Source organism: Meleagris gallopavo, chromosome 1 (assembly GCF_000146605.3).
Source record: "Meleagris gallopavo isolate NT-WF06-2002-E0010 breed Aviagen turkey brand Nicholas breeding stock chromosome 1, Turkey_5.1, whole genome shotgun sequence".
Classification (NCBI taxonomy): domain Eukaryota; kingdom Metazoa; phylum Chordata; class Aves; order Galliformes; family Phasianidae; genus Meleagris; species Meleagris gallopavo.
In genome coordinates this window covers 143922170-143932318 of record NC_015011.2, presented here as the reverse complement: position 1 = coordinate 143932318, position 10149 = coordinate 143922170, and positions in this window count along the sequence as shown.

Genomic DNA, 10149 nt, shown 5'->3' with positions numbered 1-10149 from the left:
CTTGCAGTAGGTAGAATAAATAAAAAATATGTATAACGAGTTTCCAAAATTTTGCTTCTTTGATAATGATTTACTTCCACTAGCTGCAAAAACAGCTAGGCTTATGATTAGAATAATTGTATGTTTTGTCCCTACTGGCATTATTCTTTGACAGAAAATTTAATAGAGTTTTTAAAGATTTAGTAGAAAATAGTAACTTAGTAAAACTTAGTAAAGTTTTAGTAGTAATATTTTTTTCTTTGTCAATTTTGTTATCACTCATTACTTAAGGACAGAATCAATTTACCAATTATCATGCTTTTTGTCATGCCTTAAAAACAAAACAAAACAAAACAAAAAAATCAATCACATTTGAGCTGATATCCTTAGTTCCTTTTTCAAGCTCATTTGGTAAAAAAGGCATCAAATACGAGGTTCATAACAGAAAGGCTGATAGACCATGAAATACAGTGGTGTTGTTAGATACCTCTTTCTCTTACAGAGTTTCTCTCAGTTATTTGACCTGTGCAAAAGAATACTATGATAGAAAATAAATCTATTTAATCTGAAATGCATCTAGTTCAATTTCAAGAGAGAATTTGACAGAAAATATTTGATACGTATTTTCTGCAGTTGATAGTTTGACATGTGAAGTACGAGGCATAATGAAAGCTAGTTTTATGTGTATTACTGGCCATTATTAGGGCTAAATCTTGAAACTTAATAGATTTTCCAACCTTGGTGTTTCTGTGATTCTGTGATTCCGTGAAATAATGTGTTGCTTCTTCCTTAAAAATATATTGGAAATTGAAGGTTTGAGTTTAGTTATATTTACTTGCTATGTAAATTGATTCTAAATCACGCAGTTTATTAATAACATATCTGGAGTTGGAAAATAAATGCCATTCAAATTTAAATAAACACACATTTTTGAGCCTCTACAGAATATACATACTTAATTATGTCACAAATTAACAGACTGTTTTACTAGTTAAAGTAATGTTTCTTGTTAGCTGATTTAAAGATTTGCAAATGTGGTTACAGATGTAGGCACTTCTCTCATAGCTAATTGGAAAATATTTCTTTTTAAGCTTCATTTTTATTTCAAAATGCAGATTAGGCTCACAAATCTCCCACTTGCATTGGAATTTGTAATGACATAAAATTCCTTGATGCTTTTCTGATCTGCAGATTTTCTGACGCAAGCTCCCATTTCTAGTATATAAATCCACTGTTTCTGGTAATGTTGCATGCTATTTTGACTTCTAAGCATAGAATATTTAGAACTGATTTTTTTTTCAGACATTCAGAATGATTCATTTACATTTTAACATTTGAAAATAACAAATGCTATTGAAATTATTTAATATAAAATTCAAAATGAATAGCTTATTAACATATACTTCTGTTTACTTAATACAATTATGGTAGGAGATTGTAACAATAATTCTTCCTATTTCTATTGTACTTCCTTATTCAGAATGTGAAAGTACTTGACAACCATTAATTAGGTAAGCCCTTTGATTATATAGTATACTTATTTTTTGAAAGACAGAAAACATGCTGAGAGAGGTTAAGAAATTGGTTCAGTGCTTCACAGAGAAATAGTAGTAGAATTAGCAAAAAAAAAGTGTGCAAGGTCTTTAATCATTAAGTTACACAAATGTTCCCCCCTAACAAGACAATTTACCTTTACTGTATGCAGACAAGTCAGTGCTTTCCATTTTTGAATCTGTCCCAGTAATATATCTAAATAGTTTTTGTATTTTTTCTTAACCTTTATTCTGCCTTTAATATGGAAAGTCTTCATCTGCAAAGATTTACACAAGATTCTACACAACTTGAACTATGGCATGGAATTTATTGGAGCAGGTCAAGTAGAATAAATCTCAGCATATACAAATCTTTTATGAACCAAGCCATAGCTTCAATACCTCTGTCTTCTTTTATATGCTGCACACAACTTCTTTAATGCTTTTTACAAACAAGTTTTCAGAAAGATGTTGCATGATACTGAAATAGAAATTAGTGTTTAATTATTTTTCTTTATTTAGGAATTACAGTGAAAATTCAGTTATATGTATCTGCCTTAATATCAAATGAGTTCATCAAGTTAAATACTGATACAACACAGGTCAGAATTAGAAGACAGAATGAAATTCTTGTTAAATTTTCTTTCTACTTTCAAAGCAAATGGAAGAGGCCTTAAGAAGCTTTCGTATCTCCATTACTAATATTAGTACAGAACTGATAGGAAGTATTCAGCTATTATTATGGGACAGGAAGGTGACAGAGGAAAGCAGCTTTTCTCCTATCTCACAAAATATATCCCAGTTCCTAAATCCTCCCATTTCTAAAAGCTCTCCAGTCTCCTGATGTAAGTGGGATTCTGTGTAGATAGAAAAGTTCACTCGGGACATGACTGCCTAAAGCTCACTTAGTTTAGTGTCAAACAGTAATCAGTCTGCCTGCTTTTCCAGGGTAGCTAACTTTGGTAGGTCCCTTTCTTTAGCTAAAAGTAATTGTCACCCAGAAAGGACTGGACTGTGGATATGCATGCCTACCTCTTGAAGAAAACAATGAAATTGGGATTTAGGAAAGATGAAACATTGAGGGCTGTTACAGAAAGATAGCCTCATAGTAAGAACACTGATCACAGTGTAGGAAAAGAAAGAAAAATTTTCTCCCTGAACCTGAGAATACTCAAAAACATACAGTGGAATAGTCATCTGGAACTCCCAACAGCACTCTGCTGAATGTATATTATACTAGATAATCAACAATAGAGAGCAAAAATATTCTCGAATGAAACAGAGATTTGGGCCTCATTGATAACGAAAATGACTGACTTATGTACAGCATAAAAAACATGTTCTTCCTTGCTGTTTTGTTATTTTTGTTGTTGTTCCTCTTTTTTTTCTTTTTGTTCTTTTTTTTTTTTACTCAACAGTACCCCATTAATGCAAAAGCTTTGATTTGGTTTTGGGTTGAAAACAGCACAGAATTCAACTTCTCTTTCTGGACAAACATTTCAATGAATTAGGTTATTATGAAAGACAGGCAGTACTGCCAAAGCGTGTTTTATTACACTGCTTCATTTGATGTCTGTTCTCAGAGGAGGACTCATTTAAACATGCCTGCAAGAACATCCTGACATGTCTGTGTTTCCAGTAATCAATGGAGACTAGATGCCTGAGGAATAATTAATATCTGCTTTTAATGTTATTTTCTTCCTTCCTTGGACATTCCAGGGACTTCAGGCAGTTATCTTGTAGAATGCATCAACGTTGTTTGGGAATACATCTAACATCATAGCTAGGCAACAATAAATGATTATTTAAATTAACCACATAAGACTGGATTACAAGATTTCTCCAAGTTACAGTAAGATCTTCTTATTTCTACTTATACCGAGAGAGATGAGAGTTTAATTAAAATTGTGCTTAAACCAGCATTTTATTTTATCTATAACTGTAACATTACATCAAGATTTCAATGAAAATAGAGAGAAAGCAAGCTAAATAGAAAGTGGAAAATCTATGCACAGAATCAGTGGAAGAACTACTGAGATAAATTTGGAAAATCCATGGCTCTCATTTCAGAAAATGCTTTCTATTTTGTTTTCTGAAAATATTTACATTTCACCTCTTCCTCAGTACTATTGGCTATTGATTTAGTTGTTGATTACAGAATATTGACACCACAGTAAAAAGACTTTATATAAAATTTCTATGTGAAACTAACTTAATTGTCAAATACCCATATTTCCAAATGTGTGTCTGTTCTGTGTGGCTAATGTTGCTATTCATGTTGTATGTTTGCCAGTGTTTGCCAGGTGACAGCATGCTCAGAAATGGCTGCTATCCTTTCTAAATTATGTGAAACACTTTGCTAAAAATCTGTTTGTGAAAAAACATTTTCTCAGTTCTATTTTCATGAGAGCAAGGTCAGATTAAAAAGAAGTATCTATTTTAAATGGTTGTGAAATTCTTTCATAGAAGGATTCTGAACAAAAATAAATGGAAATGAAACTGGGGTTTTCTATCTAGATATAACAAAATTACTTCAGATTTCACAGGCGACATGATTCATCAAGTGAAAGTCTTGCTTAAGTAATTTGATCACTTTCTACACTTACTTGGTTGTTTAAGAGAAGGCAGTGGACATATATTTCTGGATTTTAATAAGGATTTTGATACTGTCTCTCATGATATCCTTTTAGATAGATTATCCAACTGTGAGATAAACAAGTTTACACTGCATTTCTGAATGGTTTTGCTGAAAAAGGTGTAGTAAATAGTGTTATATCCGGCTGGCAGTCATCAGAAGTGTTCCCTAGTGTTCCATTTTAGGACCAGTCCTCTTTAACATCAGTGACCTGGATGTGGGAGTAATGCATCCTCATCATGTTTGCTGATGATATTAAACTGGGAGGCGCTGTTGGCTCCTGGAGGGATGAAAGGTCTTGCAGAGGGATCTAGTTAGACAGAAGCATTGTGCAATCAGTAATAGTATGAGGTTCAACAAAGATAAACATCATGTTCTGCACCAGCAACACAGTAATGCTGAACAGAGATATAGACTTGGAGACAAGTTTTTGGAGAGCATTTCAGCAGAAAGAGAGTAAGGGGGCCCCTATGCCTGTCAGTGTTCAAGAGGCATCTGGACAGTGCCCTCATTAATACAATTTAAATTTTGCTTAGGAGCAATTTTTGATGGTCTCTTCCAGCTGAATTGTTCTAATCTATTCTATTTACAATCAAACTGATCTAATAATTTAAAGAATCAAAGGAGCAATGATTGTTTATGTTAGCCTAGCTTTAGTTTCTATGTCTGAGAGTTCTTTTCAAGCCAACAGCAGTACTGTTGTTTTACAACACATTGCTAAGCAGTCTTACAGTTCTTTATACAGCCAATTTACTACAGGTACTACTTTTGAAGCAAATAATCTGTTAGAGCAGATTTCCTTCATTATTACAAAAAAATATACAGACTTCTTTGCTGTGGATTTTACAGTATCAGTAACATTCTGCTTGTACTTTCTGTGAAGTATATTATTCTCCATGTTATTTAAAAATAAAAAGGAAATAGAAGTGTTTTTCTTTGTTAGGGATTAATGAATCCAAGTCTGCAAATGCAAATGCTGGCAAAAAGAAATCTCAACCAAATATCTGTGTCAAACTACTATTGAAAGTTCACAAAAATGGACATTCAATGTTATATATTTACATCTACCTCATAAGAATACTATCTTCAAAAAGTGCCATGCCTCAGATCTTTGTATTCCTCATCTATTTCTTGGTCAGGTTAGCAAATTAATTTTCTTTTATTGGAAAGTGATGCTTAGAAGCAAAAGAACTAAAATGCCCTCAGGCATTTTAGTCAGGGAAAGTTACTATTTCCATTTATGAAATTAATTTTGCTCAATGTTAGTCTGTTTGTGGCATGTACCCTTTATCACTGACACAAAACCTCTGCACAGACTTTTTACCTGAAAGTGTTAGATGAGAAGTAGGATGAGAACATATTTCCTTGAAAGGACAGCATAGCAGTGTCTTTTGGATATAAATACATCTATTCCGAAAGGACAAAGCTATTATCTAAAAATAACATTAAAAGGCACCAGGGAAAAAAACCTAGACTATAATATCTTTCTCAAACTGGACAATCACAAAGGGAGTTTGCAGAATGTCAATCTTTTTTGACTTAATTTTTTAAATTCAAGGTAACTGTAATGATCACATGGTAAGTCCATGTGCCTGTGAATTTCTCGGCAATGTAGCTGGTCTTATACTAGTCTTGAAAATTATGACAAAAATGAGAAAGACACAGATCAGGCCCAGAGTTGAATACAGGTGATTCCAGTTGCTCTACAACTGGTAGGAAATGAAATGATCTTTAACTGGTCTTTAACTGATCCCAGAACAAAATAAGTGTCATATAAAATGTACGCTTGGTTCTCATTCATCCTGTTTTGTCCTAGTTACTACAATGGCTCTAGAACTTGATTACATGTGTCATACCATGCATAGTACAAAGATTCAGATGTTATTTTCTATTACATCATAGCTTCAGAGCTTGTTAGAAGTAGTCACTTCTTACGTCTCTAGCACAGGTGCAGGCTGCAGAGCCTTAGGTGGGATACGATACCATTCTCCAATATTTCATAGTATCCAACCTATGTGTTTCACATCCTTTGAAAGATTTGTTTCCACTCCTTGATTTTCTCTAACACAAAAACTTTTTTAGTTTAGGAGACTGGTCTTGGAAAATAGAAACATTTATTTTCAAATGGTCTCCCAACTGTTCAACGATCTGTGTGAAACAAAACAGTGGCTGAAATTCACATAGCATAGTTACTCTGCAAAAAGTAAAACTATCATCAAAATCATTAGAGCGATTAGATGTGAACAGTTATACTCTTACAGTCTGTGTTAGCACTGAGGTATCTTTGTGTTAAGCAACTTGCAGTATCATTTCTTCTTTGTATTACTCTGTAAAAACATAAAGTACTACAGTCATGAATATTGCAAAACTCACAATCTACAAAAGCGCTACATTACCTTTCTAATTTTTATATGTCTGATATTAATAATCAGACAGTCCCTGTTCACATAATCAAAGAACAGGAGAGATCTCTGTAGGTCATTGTGTTCAACCCCCATTCTCAACAATGACCACCTAGAACAACTTGCTCATGACCTTGGCCAGAAAGCTTTTGAATATCTCCAGACATGGATATTCCATAACTTCTCTTGGCAACCTGTGCCAGTGCTTAGTCACTCTCACCGTAAAGTGTTTCCTGGTGCTCAGAGGGAACTTCCTGTGTTTCATTTTTTTTCCTAATGTCTCTAGTTCTGTCACTGGGCACCATTATAAAAATGCTGGTTCTGTATTTTTTGCACCCTTCATTCAAATATTTCATAGAAAATTACAGAATCAGTAAGGTTGGAGAAGTCCTCTAAGATCATCTAGTCCAACAGTCCATCTAAACCGCCAACACTGCCCATTCAATTATGCCCCTCAGTTCCAAATCTCCACAATTCTAAAACATATCCAGGGACAGAGACTCCATCATCTCCCTGGTCAGCCTGTTCCAGTGATGACATCCCCCTTGAGCCTTCTCTAAGCCAAACAAATCCAGCTTTTTCAGTAGGAGAGATATCCCAGTCCTTTGATCATCTTGGTGGCCCTCCATTAAGCTCTCCCTAGTATGAACATGTCTCTTTTATTCTGCGGTGTCCAATATTGGACACAGAAAAAATAAAATTAAATAAAATTAAAAGATCACGTCTGTCAATCTGCTGGCAACACTTTCCCTGACACCTGCATACCAATAGGCTTCTTTTCTGCAAAGGTTTATTTTCAATTGGATGATTTTTGATTTGATGTCCACTGGTAGCTCTCAGGTTCATTTCTTCAAAGCTGCTTTCCAAACAGTTGATCCTCAGCATGTTCTGATGCCTAGAGTTGTTCTTTCCCATGATCAGGACTTGGCACTTCTCCTTGCTGAACTTGATGAGGTTCATATCAGCTCATATCTTCAATCTGTTCAGGTTCCTCTGGATACCAGCACAACCCCCTGGTGTATCAGCTACTCTTCGCAGTTTTGTGCCATTAGAAGACTTGCTGTGGCCACCCTCTACACCATCATGCAGGTCATTAATGAAGATGTTAAGACTGGATCCAGTATTGACCACAGAGGTACATCACTAGTTACGGCCTCCAAATAGACTTTGTGCCACTGATCACCATCCTCTGTTTTTTGGGTGTGCAGATACTTTTTTGATCAACCTCACTGCTCATCCTGCCTTCAGCAGCTTCTATGTGAAAATATTATGGAGGACAATGTCAAAGACCTTACTGAAGTCCAGGAAGACAACATCCACTGCCCTCTCTTCATTTACTAAGCCATTCATTCCATTTGACGAGTTTATCAGATAGGTAAAACATGATTTCTCCTTGTTGAATTCATGCTGACTACTGTCCTTCATGTGCCTGGAAATGGTTTCTAGGATTATCTGTTCTATTATCTTCCCAGGGATCAAGGTGAGACACAGTAGCCTGTAGTTACTTGAGTCTTCCCTTCTAGACCTTCATGAAAATCAGAGAAATATACGCTTTTCTCAAGTCTTTGGTTACTTGTTTCAGACACCACAAATGAGCAAAGACTATTGAGAGTGGCCTCACAGTCAAATCTATTCATTCAGCACTCAGGAGTTCATCCCAATAGGGCTCATGTGTATTCAGATTACTTAGGTATTCCCTGACTTGATCCTCTTCCACCAAGAGTATATCTTCCTTGCTTCTTTTCCTTTCTCCCTCGTACCTGGAAACTAAGATTCTAAAGGCTGATCTTGCTAGTAAAGACTGAAGCAAAAAAGTCATTCTGTACATTCTCAGACATTCTTAGCCTTTTCCATGTTCTCTATAAGGAAGTCCCCCCTTTCATTCAGTGGTAGGTCTACATTTTACTTAGTGTTCTTTTTGTCACCGATGTACTTACAAATAGCTTTTTGGTTTTGACATTCCTGGTCAGATTAATTTCATTTGGATCCAGTCTTCCTAACTTAATCCCTGGCTGCTGAAACAATCTCTCTCTTCCTGGGTTACTTATCTTTATTTCCATCCTCTCTATGATTCTTTTTTGGACTGAGTTTCGTTGGGACCATTTTGCTCACCCATTAATTCTGTGTTGGAATGGACTGCCTCACTACCTCACCAATCTGCTGGTTACTGTTTCCCTCCCACATCATTCTTATTTTAAGGCCTTCCTTATGTGGTCAGTAGTCCTACTGGCAAAAAAATAGCTTTTCTCCCACTTAGTGAGGTGGATCTCATCTCTCCCAAGCAGATAATAATCTATAAACAGTATCTCATGGTCACATAACCCAAAACCCTACTGCCAACACCAATTTCACAGCCAATTATTTACCTATCCTTTGAGGTCTTCAATGCCTCAATGAGGTCCTTTTCATCTCAATATCAAAACTAAAGAGAATACTACCAAAAACTCCATGTCTTTGTCTACTTACCCCAGAGTTCTGTAGTTACTTTTGTTACTGTCCAGATTTCCCCTAGCAGTATCATTTTGTCCTCATGGAAGAACGAGAGAGGACAGAAGTCCACAGTGTCTCAGATTTGGACCCCTGGCAGCCAGCAAACATCTGTAGTTGATAGTCAACAGATGGGTGCTTTTATAACCATTATGATGGCTCACTGATTCTTCCTTGTCGTCTCATATATTTTAGGTTTAGCTGGACCAGATCTGTGTTTGAAAGCACATCTAGCTATGCATTTTCACCAGCAATGAACAAGAGCCTTGCAAAAATCTGAACCAGAGGAGGTGACACACTGTCACTGTCTCCACTGTTGAAATGCACCATCCACTGCCTCACTCTATCCACATCCACTGTTTGGTCTCCATAAAGATTCAGCAACTGTCAATGAATGTAAAGGAGTGCAACTTTTTTCCACATGAAGGAGTTCAATTACATACATTTTCTTCATAAGCACTTCCATGTCGGATGCTATTTTGTCAGACTACCCCTCTGCTGCCATCTGTCTCACAGCAATAAAATGTAACAGAATATTGGCAGGAAGGTTCAATCTCTGCTACCATACCACCAACATCAGCCTCTGTAATAAATGTAATAAAACAGGAGGCATTACTTTAGGAGCAGTTCTTACAGTTGTTTGAAAGTCCTTTCTCTTTTGGCTGTCTAGATGGCTGTTACTTTAGAGTGGTGTTGATCTCATGTAGGTCTGTACAATACCTGTTAACCTCATCAACTCATCAGATACCTCAGACATTGAAAACAGCCTTCAGCACCCAATTTTAATTCTCACTGTCTTATTTCACTTGACACCACTCTTTCATCTGAAGTTTTTGAAAAAAATGAATTTTGGTACTTGCATTGTTTTGTCCATTTTCATATTCATCTTGAAATAAAGCTTTTGCTTTGGGATTTATCTTCTTTTTGGTCCCTAAATAGCAAAAAGAGACATTTGAAATTTAGGATAAAAATGAAGGGATATTTATGCTGATAAGGCACTATATATGTCAGAATTCCAGATGTAATCACTATCTTTGAATTTTTCTTTCTGCTTAGTTTGAAGTTTTATGGTTTGCATTTCCATACTTCCTGAAGGTTTACATTACTTAATCTA